This window comes from Trachypithecus francoisi, unplaced genomic scaffold (genome assembly GCF_009764315.1).
Source record: "Trachypithecus francoisi isolate TF-2019V2 unplaced genomic scaffold, Tfra_2.0 Lachesis_group7, whole genome shotgun sequence".
Classification (NCBI taxonomy): Eukaryota; Metazoa; Chordata; class Mammalia; order Primates; family Cercopithecidae; genus Trachypithecus; species Trachypithecus francoisi.
This window is the reverse complement of record NW_022681472.1, coordinates 1,646,909-1,658,759: the sequence shown is the minus strand read 5'-3', so window position 1 is coordinate 1,658,759 and position 11,851 is coordinate 1,646,909. Positions and strand designations below refer to the sequence as shown.

Below are 11,851 nucleotides of genomic sequence, written 5' to 3'. Positions count from 1 at the left end.
AATACAATAATTAAACTTCCACCCTAAAGTAATATAACACCTTGAGCATATTCCTCTAAAAGTGCTACCCCATATATTGTACCCTAAATCGATTATATTCTAATTATGAGTAAACCTCTCAACCAAATCTCTTCCAATTCAACTTTAAAGACCCTGAATTCCCAGAACTGTAAACGACTATTTATATTTATTTATTTCCTTCTCATATTCTAATTTTAGGCTTAAGTATTTATACAGTTAATGTAACTTAATTATTTCAAAGCAAGACACTAAAAATTCTAGATGGGTCTGCACAACCCCATGAACAAATAGGTTTGGTCCTGGCCTTTCTATTAGCTCTTAGTAAGGTTACACATGCGAGCATCCATGCCCCAGTGAAAACGCCTTTTAGATCACCTGGATCAAAAGGAGCAAGTATCAAGCATGCACAAATGCAGCTCAAAACAGTGCTCAACCACACCCTTATGGGAAAAAGCACTGATAAATATTTAGTAATAAATGAAACTTTAAGCTATATTGATATCTAGCATTGGTCAATTTCGTGCCAGCCACCGCAGCCATACGATTAACCCAAGCTAATTGAACTTGGTGCAAAGAGTGTTTAAGATCTGCCCTCAATAAAGCTAAACTCCATCTAAGTTGTAAAAACCTCCAGCTGAAATAAAATATACTATGAAGGTGCCTTTAATATCCTGAAGACACAATAGCTAAGACCCAGACTGGGCTTAGATACCCCACTATGCTTACCCCTAAACTCTAACATTAAAAAAACAATTTGCCAGAATACTACCAGCAACAGCTAAAAACTCAAAGTGCTTTATATACCTCTAGAGGAGCCTATTTTAAAATCAGTATACCCCAATATACCTCCCCACCTCTTGACCTCAGCCTATATGCTGCCATCTTCAGCAAACCCTAAAATGGTTATAGAGTAAGCACAAGTATACACATAAAAATGTTAGATCAAGGTGTAGCTCATGAGGTGGCAAGAAGTAGACTGCATTTTGCATACCCAGAAAACCTCACAACAACCTTTACAAAATCTAAGGGCTCAAGGAGGATTTAGCAGTAAACCAAGAGCAGAGTGCTTGGTTGAATAAGGCCATGAAGCATGCACACACCTCCCATCACTCTCCTCAAATATTATTTTAGAAATTGCTAAAAACTCTCTATGCATGTATAGAGGAGATAAGTCGTAACATGGTAAGCATACTGGAAAGTGTGCTTGGACAAACCAAAGTACAGTTTAGCTTAAAGCATCCGGCTTACACCCAGAAGATTTTATCACGACCTGATCATTTTGAATTGACTCTGACCCCAAACTTCACTAAAAATATCAAACCATCTCAATCAAACCATTTACCTTAGACAAAAGCATAGGTGATAGAAATTTTCACCCTGGCATAATAGGCGTAATACCCTAAGGGAAAGATGAAAGAATTGAATAAAGCATTAAAAAGCAAAGACAAACCCTTATGTCTTCTGCATAATGTATTAACTAGAAATAACTTTACACAGAGAACCATAGCCAAGTCCCCCAAAACCAGAAGAGCTACTCAACAACAGCTAAAAGAGCACACCCATCTATGTGGCAAAATAGTGGGAATATTCATGAGTAGTGGTGACAAGTCTACCGAGCCTGGTGACAGCTGATTGTTTTTCAACTTTAAACTTATCCACAGACTTACTTAATCTCCCTGTATCTTTAACTGTTAGTCTAAAGAAGGACAGCTCTTTAGACATTAGGAAACAACTGTCCTATGGGGAATAAAAAATATCACCACCATAGTTGACATAGATGGCCCCAAAGCAGCTACCAATTAAGAAGCTTTCAAGCTCAACATCTAATTGCCTAAAATTCTAATCATCCTACTGAACTTCTAACATCACATTGGACTAATCTATTACTTAATAGAACCAATAATGTTAATATAAGTAACATGAAGATATTCTCCATTGCATAAGCTTATATGAGACTGCAATAATCCACTGACAGTTAACAGCCTAATATTAATAAGCAATATAATAAGCACCCTATTATTTATACTGTTAATCCAACACAGGCATGCTCTAAGGAAAGATTACAAAAACTAAAAGGAACTCTGCAAATCTTACCCCACCTGTTTACCAGAAAGATCACCTCTAGCATTACCAGTATTAGAGACACTGCCTGCCCAGTGACATATGTTCAACGGCTGCAGTATCCTGACAGTGCAAAGGTAGAATAATCACTTGTTCCCTAAATAGGGACTTGTATGAATGGTCACTGAGTGTTCAGCTGTCTCTCACTTTTAATCATTGAAATTGACCTATCCATGAAGAGATGGATATGAACAAATAAGATGAGAAGACCCTATGGAGCTTTAATTCATTATTGCAAATAAAAACTCAAAAAAGCCAACAGGCCCTAGCATACTATCCCTGCATTAAAAATTTTGGTAGGGGTGACCTTGGAGCATAATTCAATCTCCGAGCAACCCAAACTAAAATGGCACTAGTCTAAGCGAGTTGACACACATTGACCCAATAATTTGATCAATGGAATAAGTTACCCTAGGGATAACAGCACAATCCTGTTCTGGAGTCCATATTGACAATAGGGTTTATGACCTCGATGTTGGATCAGGACATTCTAATGGTGTAGCCACTATTAAGGGTTCACTTGTTCAAGGATTCAAGTCCTCCGTGATATGAGTTCAGACCAGAGTAACCCAGGTCAGTTTCTGTCTATTTAACATTTCTCCTAGTATGAAAGAATAAGAAAATAGGGCCCAACTTCGTAAAGCACCTTTGCCCCATAAATTATGTTATCTCAGTCTAACAACTCACCTGCTCAAGAACAGGGTTTGTTAAGATGGCATAGCCCAACAATTGCATAAAACTTAAGACTTTATAATCAGAGGTTCAATACCTCTTCTTAACAATATGCCTATAATTAATCTTCTTCTACTTATTATTCCCACTCTGATTGCTATAACATTCCTTACACTAATTGAACAAAAAATCTTAGGCTATATACAACTACACAAAGGACCTAACACTGTAGGTCCCTATGGACTACTTCAACCAGTCATTGATGCAATAAAACTTCTCACCAAGAAACGCTTACGGCCCTCAACATCTACTATTACCCTTTATATTATTGCTACAACCCTTACCCTTTCTATCGCTCTCCTCTTGTGGACTCCCCTCCCTATACCAGATCTTCTAATTCCACCCCAAACATAGGAAATATGTTCAACAAAAGAATTACTTTGATAGACTAAACAATAGAGGTTAAAATCCTCTTATTTCTAGAACTATAGGAATTGAACCTACTCCTGAGAACCCAAAATTCTCCGTGCTACCTATTATACCACGTCCTAAAGTAAGGTCAGCTAAAAAAGCTGTCAGACCCATACCCTGAAAGAATTGGTTATACCCTTTCCTTACTAATTAATCCATTAGCTCAACTTATTATATCCCTTACTATTTTCACAGGAACTCTTATCACAATGTTAGGCTCACACTGATTTCTCATCTGAGCTGGACTAGGAATAAATACACTAGCTCTTACCCCAATCTTAATTAAAAAATTAATCCCCACTCTACAGAAGCAGCCACCAAATATTTCCTTACACAAGCAACCGCGTCTATAATTCTCACAATAGGTATCCTTTCCAGTAACCTGTCCTGCAGACAATGAACAATAATAAACACTGTTAATAAATTTTCATCCTTAATAATAAAAACGGCCCCAGTAATAAAACTAGGAATAGCCCCTTTTCACTCCTGACTTCCAGCGAAAACCAAAGGAAACTCTCCTAATATCAGGCATACTTCTCCTCACATGACAAAAACTAGCCTGTATCTCTATTATGTTTCAAATTTTCCATCAATAAACATGAACATTCTCCTATCTATCACAATCCTATTCATTGTAGTGGGTGGTTGGGGAGGACTTAATCAAAAACAACTTCATAAATTCCTAACCTACTCCTCAATTACTCATGTAGGTTGAATAATAGCAGTACTAATTTATAACCCAAATATTACCATTCTAAACCTGATTATTTACTTTTAACAACTAGTGCATTTCCAATACACAACCCAAGTAAAAGCACTAAGTGATTATACAAGAATATATGCTAAATATCTTTGTCTTTGAAGGTGACACCATTAACTGTGAGCTGGGGGTGTATATGAGAGTCACAATCTCACATGTTTTCTGGGCCATTGTACTATACTCTACAGCATTCGAAGGCTTTATACAGCATTCATGACAATTGCAAACCTCTCTGAGGCCTACATGTTCATATGGATTCACTATCTTACATATTGCCCTAAGAACAGGTATAATAGTCAACATCTCTTCTGTAGGCTGGGTTCAAAATTGAGTTCCATTATTATGCCTATGAGCTGGATCCAGAAATGAGTCACCATCCCACCTGTGGCCAGATTCACATATGATGGTCACAATTCCAACTTTGTACTGTATTCACTTGTCAGACTCAGTACCTTAACATTGGGCTTTGGATATGTGGGATGTTGACAACATTTGCTTTCACCTAGATGTGTAATCAAGAGTCCCAATCTGAACTTTTGCTGGTCCCTGTCATGAAACCCTCTACCACAAAGGGGTTTCTAGATTATGAGTTAGTGTTGTAAAGTTCTGTGAGTTTGGTACAAATATGCAACCCAGGACAGGACTTTACTTATTGCCCTAGGCCTAGCGATGAAAGTAAAAATATCTCCTATTGTTTGAATCCCAATATAGGCTTGACAATCATCCCTCTGAACTGAATAAGGTATATGTCATAGTCCCATTTGTGGCCAAAAAGTAGGCAGGAGGGTAATATCACTTAGGTGCTGTGACAAGCAACATGTCACAATGCCCTCTGTAGGCGGGGTATAAGAATTAGAGCTACATTAACGGGGTGCTGGACTCACCATTCCACATGTGGAAAAAACCCAGCCAAGTTATGAGAGCCACACACCTACACAATGGGCCCAAGATATGTCAAAATGCCTTCTGTAGTTCCATGACAGGCATGAGAGTTGCATTATTATGGGGATGGGCCCAGCGACCTGCCAAAATTCTCTCTATATGCAGGACCTAGGCAAACGAGTAACATTATCTGGGTTCTGGACCCTGCAGTAGGTGAAAATTTCTGTTTGTGTGCTTGGTTCAAGAAAAAAAGGAGAGTCAAGTACTTGACTGCTGGGTTCAGCAATATGTCACAATTCCCCCATTGTGAAGACCAGGCTGGAGAAGACAGTCACTTCACTTAGGTCATGAACTCAGAGATATATCCCAGTGTCCCCAGTAGGGAGGGCCCAGGCAGAAAAGGAGAGTCACACCACCTAGGTTCTTCCCTAGTTATATGTCACAATCTTACATGTGGGCGGAAACCATGCAGAAGAACCACGTAACCTGGGTAGAGCCTCAAGTAATGTGTCACCATGACCAATGTAGACAGGTTTGAAGAAAAAAAGAGAATCACACCACCTGGGTGCTGAGCTCAGCAATATGTAATAATTCCCTCTGTTGGCAGGGTCCAGGGCAAAGAGCAGAGTCATGTCACCAATGCTTTGTACTTGGTGGTATGTCACAATTTCTTCAGTGGGCAGAATCCAGGCAGGAGAGGAAAGTAACATTATCCAGGTGCTATATCTAGCAATATGTCACAGTGTCCCCTGTGGGCAAGGCACTGGCAGGAGAGACATATCACCTAGCCAATAGGTCTGGACATATGTGAAAATATCTCTTGTTTTCAGAGCCCAGGCAGAAGAGTCACATTATCATGATTCTGACCCAGTGATATGTAACAATGCCCTTATGGAAGGGAATTTAAACCAAAATGTCTCAAGCCTGTGGTACTAGGCTGAGGGATATGACACAATCTCCTCATGTTTAAGGGTGACACCATTAGCAGTTAGGTAGTTTTGTATATGACAGTCAAAATCTCATGTGTGTTCTGGCCATTGTATGACACTCTCTACAACATCTGAGAACTTTATACAATAGGCGTGAGAGTTGCAAACCTCTCTGAGGCCTACATGTTTATATGGACTCATGATCTTACATATTGCGCTAAACCCAGGTATGATAGTCAACAGCTCTCCTATCGGATGGATGGCTTCAGGGATGAGACCACTATTACTCCTGTGAGCTGAGACCAGAAATGAGTCACTATCCTATCTGTGGCCAGAATCACTTATGAAAGTCACAGTTCTGACTTTGTGCTTGCTGCATTCACTTGTTAGACTCAGGAACTCAACAATGGACATTGTAAATGTAGGATGGTAACAACTTTTACTTTCACCTCAGTGTGTAGCTGAGAGGCACAATCTTAACTTTTTGCTGGGCCCTGTTATGAAACTCTCTGTACCACCCAAGAAGTTTATACATTATGAGTTAGTGTTGTAAACTTCTGTGAGCTTTGCACAAATATGCAGTGAAGAACCTTACCTATTGACATAAACCTAGTGGTGAGAGGCAAAATATCTTCTATTGGCTGAATCCCAATGGAAACTTGATCATCATGCCTTTGAACTGAAGCAAGGTATATGTCATAATCCCATTTGTGGGCAAAAAACTAGGCAGAAAGTTAACATCATTGCTTTGCCAAGCAATATGTCACAATGCCCTCTCTAGGCAGCACCTAGGAAAGAAGGTCACATTAACTGGGGGCTGGAGCCAGCAATATGATACCACCACACATGGAAGAAACCCAGCAAAGTGATGAGAGCCAAAACGTATACACAATGGGCCAAAAGATATGTCAAAATACCTTCTGTGGCCCTGGCACAGGCAGGAGAGACACATCATTAGGGTGCTGGGCTGAGGAATGTGCTATGATTCTCTCTTTATGCATGACTTAGGCAGAAGGGTTACATCATCTGGGTGCTGGGCCCTGAAATACGGCATAGGTCCTATTCATGGGTAATGTTCAGCAAAAACACGAGAGTCGTATTACCGAAATGTTGGGCTCATTAATACATCACAATATTCCCATTGTAAAGGCCCAGAGAGAAGAAGAAAGTCACATCACTTAGGTCATGGACTCAGAGATATGACCCAATGTCACCAGTAGGCAGGGCTCAGGCACAAAAAGAGAGTCATATCACCTGGGTGCTTCTTTAGGTATATGTCACAATTGAATATGTGGGCAGAAACCAGGCTGAAGACACCAGGCTGAAGACCCACCTGGTCCTGGGTACTGAGATATTCACAGGTCCCCCTAGGAAAGTACACAGGCAAGAGAATTACATCATCTACATGCAGGTGCCACCCTTATGTCACAATGCTCCACGTGGGCAGGGCCAAGCAGAAAGTCATATCACCTGGGTGATAGGACCAGCGATACATTACAAAGCCTTCCTTAAAGCATGGCCTGGGCAAAATAATACTATCACCTTTGTGCCTGACCTAGCAACATGTCACTATTCCAGTGTGTAGGCCTCAAGCAGAAGTGCCATATTACCTACATGATAGGCCCTGTGATATGTCAAAATGCCCTCTTTGGGGCATGGCCCTGGCAAAAGGGTATCATCACCTGTCTGCCTGGCCTAGGAATATGTCACTATCCTGCCCTGTGTGTAGAGCCAATTCCAGAGAAAATAGTTATGTATTCTAAGTGATGGACACAGTGATATGTTAGAATGATGTCTGAGGGAATGGTGTAGGCAAGAATGTAACGTCACCTGGGTGCTGGATCCAGTAATGTCACAATTCTTCCTGAGAGCAGGGCCCAAGAAGAAGAGTCACATCACTTCAAGGTTTGACCAGGTAGATATCAAAATCCCATATGTAGACTGGAAATGGTCTGAAGAATGAAATCACACAAGTGCTTGGCAAAGATTTATATCACAATTATGAGAGAATAAAACTGTAGGGATTAGATTTATGATACCACACATGTCCTATTTTCATGAAGGACAGTTGCCTTCATCCATCTGTGATGGTGAAAGTCCTTACTGTCGACTGGCTGTGCATACAAGACTCACAATTTCTTCTGTGTGCTAAGGTCCTGTTATGACACTGTATGTAAAACTCAAGGGTGTTATAAAATATGTGCAAGTGTTGTAATCTTCTGTGACCTTTTCACCAGAAGGACATCCTAGATACCACTCCTGTCCCCAAACCTAGTTATAAGAGTCAAAATTTCTCCTATTGGCTGGGTCCACATATGAGAGTCATTATTATGCCTGTTAGCTGTGCCTAGGTATAGGTCACCATCCTCTGTGTGGTTATTAAACAGGCAGGACAACCACATCACCTAAATCCTAAGCCGGAAATAGTACAATATTCTCTTTGTAGGTAGTTCCCTAACAGAAAAGTCACAAAATTTGAGTGCTAGACCCAGCTCTATGGCATAATGTCCCTTGTGAAGAGTGTCCAGGCAGGAGAGGAGAGTCATATCGCCTAAATGATGGGCCCAGAGATACGTCACAATGCCTCCTGTTGAAAGGGCCCAGGCAAGAGGTCATGTTAATTGGATGCAGTGCTTAGAAATGCTACACTCTTCACTGGAAGCAGGGTTCAGGCAGGAGAGGAGAGTCACATAACCTAGACCATGTGTCCAGAGATACGTTACTACCCTTTCTGAGGACACTGTTAAGACACGAGAGTCAAATCACCAAGGTTCTTGGCCCAGGTATATGTCTAAATTTCATCTGTGGGCTATAACTAGATAGGATTATGAAATCACTCAGGAGCATGGCAAAGGTGTATGTGACAATAACATCTGTGGGAAGGTTCAGGGATGAGAGTTATCATCCTGCATGTGTCATGGCTCCAGGTACAGGAGTCATTATTAGGCCTTTGATCTGGCCTCAGGTATATGCATAATATCATCTGTGGACAGGGAGAAGAAAGGAGTCACATCACCTGAGTGGATGCTGGTCCAGTGAAATGTCACAATCCTTCTTGTGGGCAGGACTCTGGTGAAGAGTCATATCACCTGGATGCTGGTTTAAGTGATATATCTAAATCTTCCCTGTGGGCAGGGCTTAGGCAGGAAAGGAGACAAACTTCACCTAGGCAATTGGCCTGGATATATCTCACAAAGGCCCCTGTGTGCAGGACAAAGGCAGGAGAGTGACCTTATCTTAGTGCTGGGTACAGCAATATGTCACAATCTCTCTGGTGGTCAGGGCCCAGACAAGAGAGGAGAAACATCAGCTAGGTCCTGAGCCAAGTGATATGTTAAAAAGCTTCCTATTGACAGAACCACCCCACCTCAAAAGAAAAAAAAAAAGAGTGACATCACCTGTGTGCAGTACCCAGTTGTATGTCACAATGCAACATAAGTGCAGGGCCAAGGCAGTAGAAGAAAGTTACATCACTTATATGATGCAGCTAGAAAAAAGCCACAATGCACTTTATAGGAAGGGGTCAGGCCAAGATTTCCCATCAGCTGGGTGCTGGTATCAGTAATAATAAACAATGCCATTTGTCAGATTGCCAAAGAAGGTGTTATACATTGCTTAGGTGCTTGCTGCACGTATGTCACAATTTCGACAGTGCTCTGAGCCTAGAAAGAAGAGTGAAAACACTCAGATGCTGGGCAAAGTCGTATTTCTCTATCACACACTTGAAAATGTTCAGAAGTAAGTTTCACAGTCCCACACAAGTCCTGGCTTTGGGAGGAGTTGGGTCGAAGTACAGGAGTCACAATCTCAGCAATGGCAAGATCCACATACAAGAGCCCCAATCCCACTTGAAGATTGTTCCAGTAGAAGAGTCAAAGCCCCACAGGACTGCTGAATCGTGGTTCAAACGTCACCAAACCACATGTGGCCTAGATTCATGTATGACAATAACAATTTCAAGCTTCAACTACTTATGTGTGGGAGATTTAGTACCTCATTTGTAGGCTCTGTTCATGTGTGAGAATGACAATTGTGTCAGCTGGGTGTGGTTCCAAGAGTCACAATAGCACCTGGTTGCTGGTGACTATTATGACACTCTTTGTACCACTCAGGTTTTATATAATATGCCTGAGTAGCATCCTTTTCTGTGAATTCTCACAGGTTGGAGATCTAGGACTTTACTCCTGGCCATAAGACTGACTATGAGAGTCAAAATATATCTGCTGTCTGGGTCTAGGTATGAGAGTTATTATTGTGCATATGAGCTGCATCCAGGTATATGTCACAAATTTACCTTTGGACAGAGACAAGACAGAAGAGTTACATCATGTTGATGCTGAGTCAGGGATACATTATAATCTCCATTGTAGGCAGAACCAAGTCAGAAGAGTCATATCACCTGGGTACAGTCTCAAATAATATGTCATCATGCTCACTGTATACAGGGTTAAAAAAATAGTGGATAGTCACATTCCCTAGGTGCTGGGCTCAGCAATATGTTATAATTCCCTCTCTTGGCAGAGTCCGGGACAAATAGGAGAGTCGCAACACCTAGGTTTTGCACTCAGTGTTATATCACAATTTCTTCAGTGGGCAGGATCCAGGCTAGAGGGGAGAGTCACATTACCTAGATGCTATATCTAGCAATATGTCACAGTGTCACCTGTGGGCAGGGCACTGGTAGGAGAGACACATCACCTAGTTGATAGGCCCAGAGATATGTGATAATATCTCCTGTTGGCTGGATCCAAGCAGAAGAGTCACATTATTATTATTCTAACCCAGCAATATTTCACAATGCTCCCATGGGAAACAATTTAAACCAAAATATCTCAACACCAGGGTACTAGACCTAGTGATATGACACAATCTCCTCATCTTTTAGAGTGACACTTTTAACTGTTAGCCTTGTGTGCATATAAGAGTCACCATCTCACATGTGTTTGGGGTCATCGTATGGCACACTCCACAACATTCAAAGGCTTTATGCAATATGAATGAGACTTGCAAAAAACTCTGAGGTCTACACACAGTCTTGCATATTGCCCTAAACCCAGTTACGATAGACAACATCTCTCTTATAGGCTGGCTTCAGACGACAGATCCATTATTGTGCCTGTGATCTGGGTCCAGAAATGAGTCACCTGTAGCAAGATCCATATATGAAATTCACAATTCCATCTTTGTACTTTATTTGCTTGTTAGACTCAGGACTTCTACAGTGGGCTTTGTAAATGTGGGATGGTGACAATTTTTGCTCTTGCCTGCACGTGTAATCAAGAGTCTCGATCTTAACCTTTTGCTGGGCCCTGTTGTGAAACTCTGTATCACCCAAGGAGTATATAGAATATGAATTAGTGTTGTAACCGTCTGTGAGTTTTGTACAAATATGCAACTGATAACCTTGTTTATTGCCCTAAGTATAATGATGAGAAGCAAAGTATCTACTATTAGTAGAACCCAAATTTAAGTTTGATCATCATTCCCATGAACTGAAGCAATGTACATTTCATAATATCATTTTTTTTTTTTTTTTTGAGACGGAGTCTGGCTCTGTCACCCAGGCTGGAGTGCAGTGGCCAGATCTCAGCTCACTGCAAACTCCACCTCCCGGGTTCACGCCCTTCTCCTGCCTCAGCCTCCCGAGTAGCTGGGACTACAGGCGCTGCCACCTCGCCCGGCTAGTTTTTTTGTATTTTTAGTAGAGACGGGGTTTCACCGTGTTAGCCAGGATGGTCTCGATCTCCTGACCTCATGATCTGCCCGTCTCGGCCTCCCAAAGTGCTGGGATTACAGGCTTGAGCCACCGCGCCCGGCCCATAATATCACTTGTAAGAAAAAAATTTGGCAGGAGGATAGCACAACTTAGGTGCCGTGCCAAGCAATATGTCACAATGCCCTGTCTAGGAAGGATCTAGAAATCAGAGTAGCATTACCTGGGTGCTGGACCCAGCAATATGACACAATCCCAAATGTGGAAAAAAAAAAAAGAAAA

The 11,851-nt window shown here is 41.4% G+C and overlaps 1 pseudogene; it reads right to left on the bottom strand.

The window, feature by feature from the left end:
• The window catches only part of LOC117079594, a 72,486-nt pseudogene that overhangs the window by 24,785 nt on the left and 35,850 nt on the right, over nt 1-11,851 (bottom strand).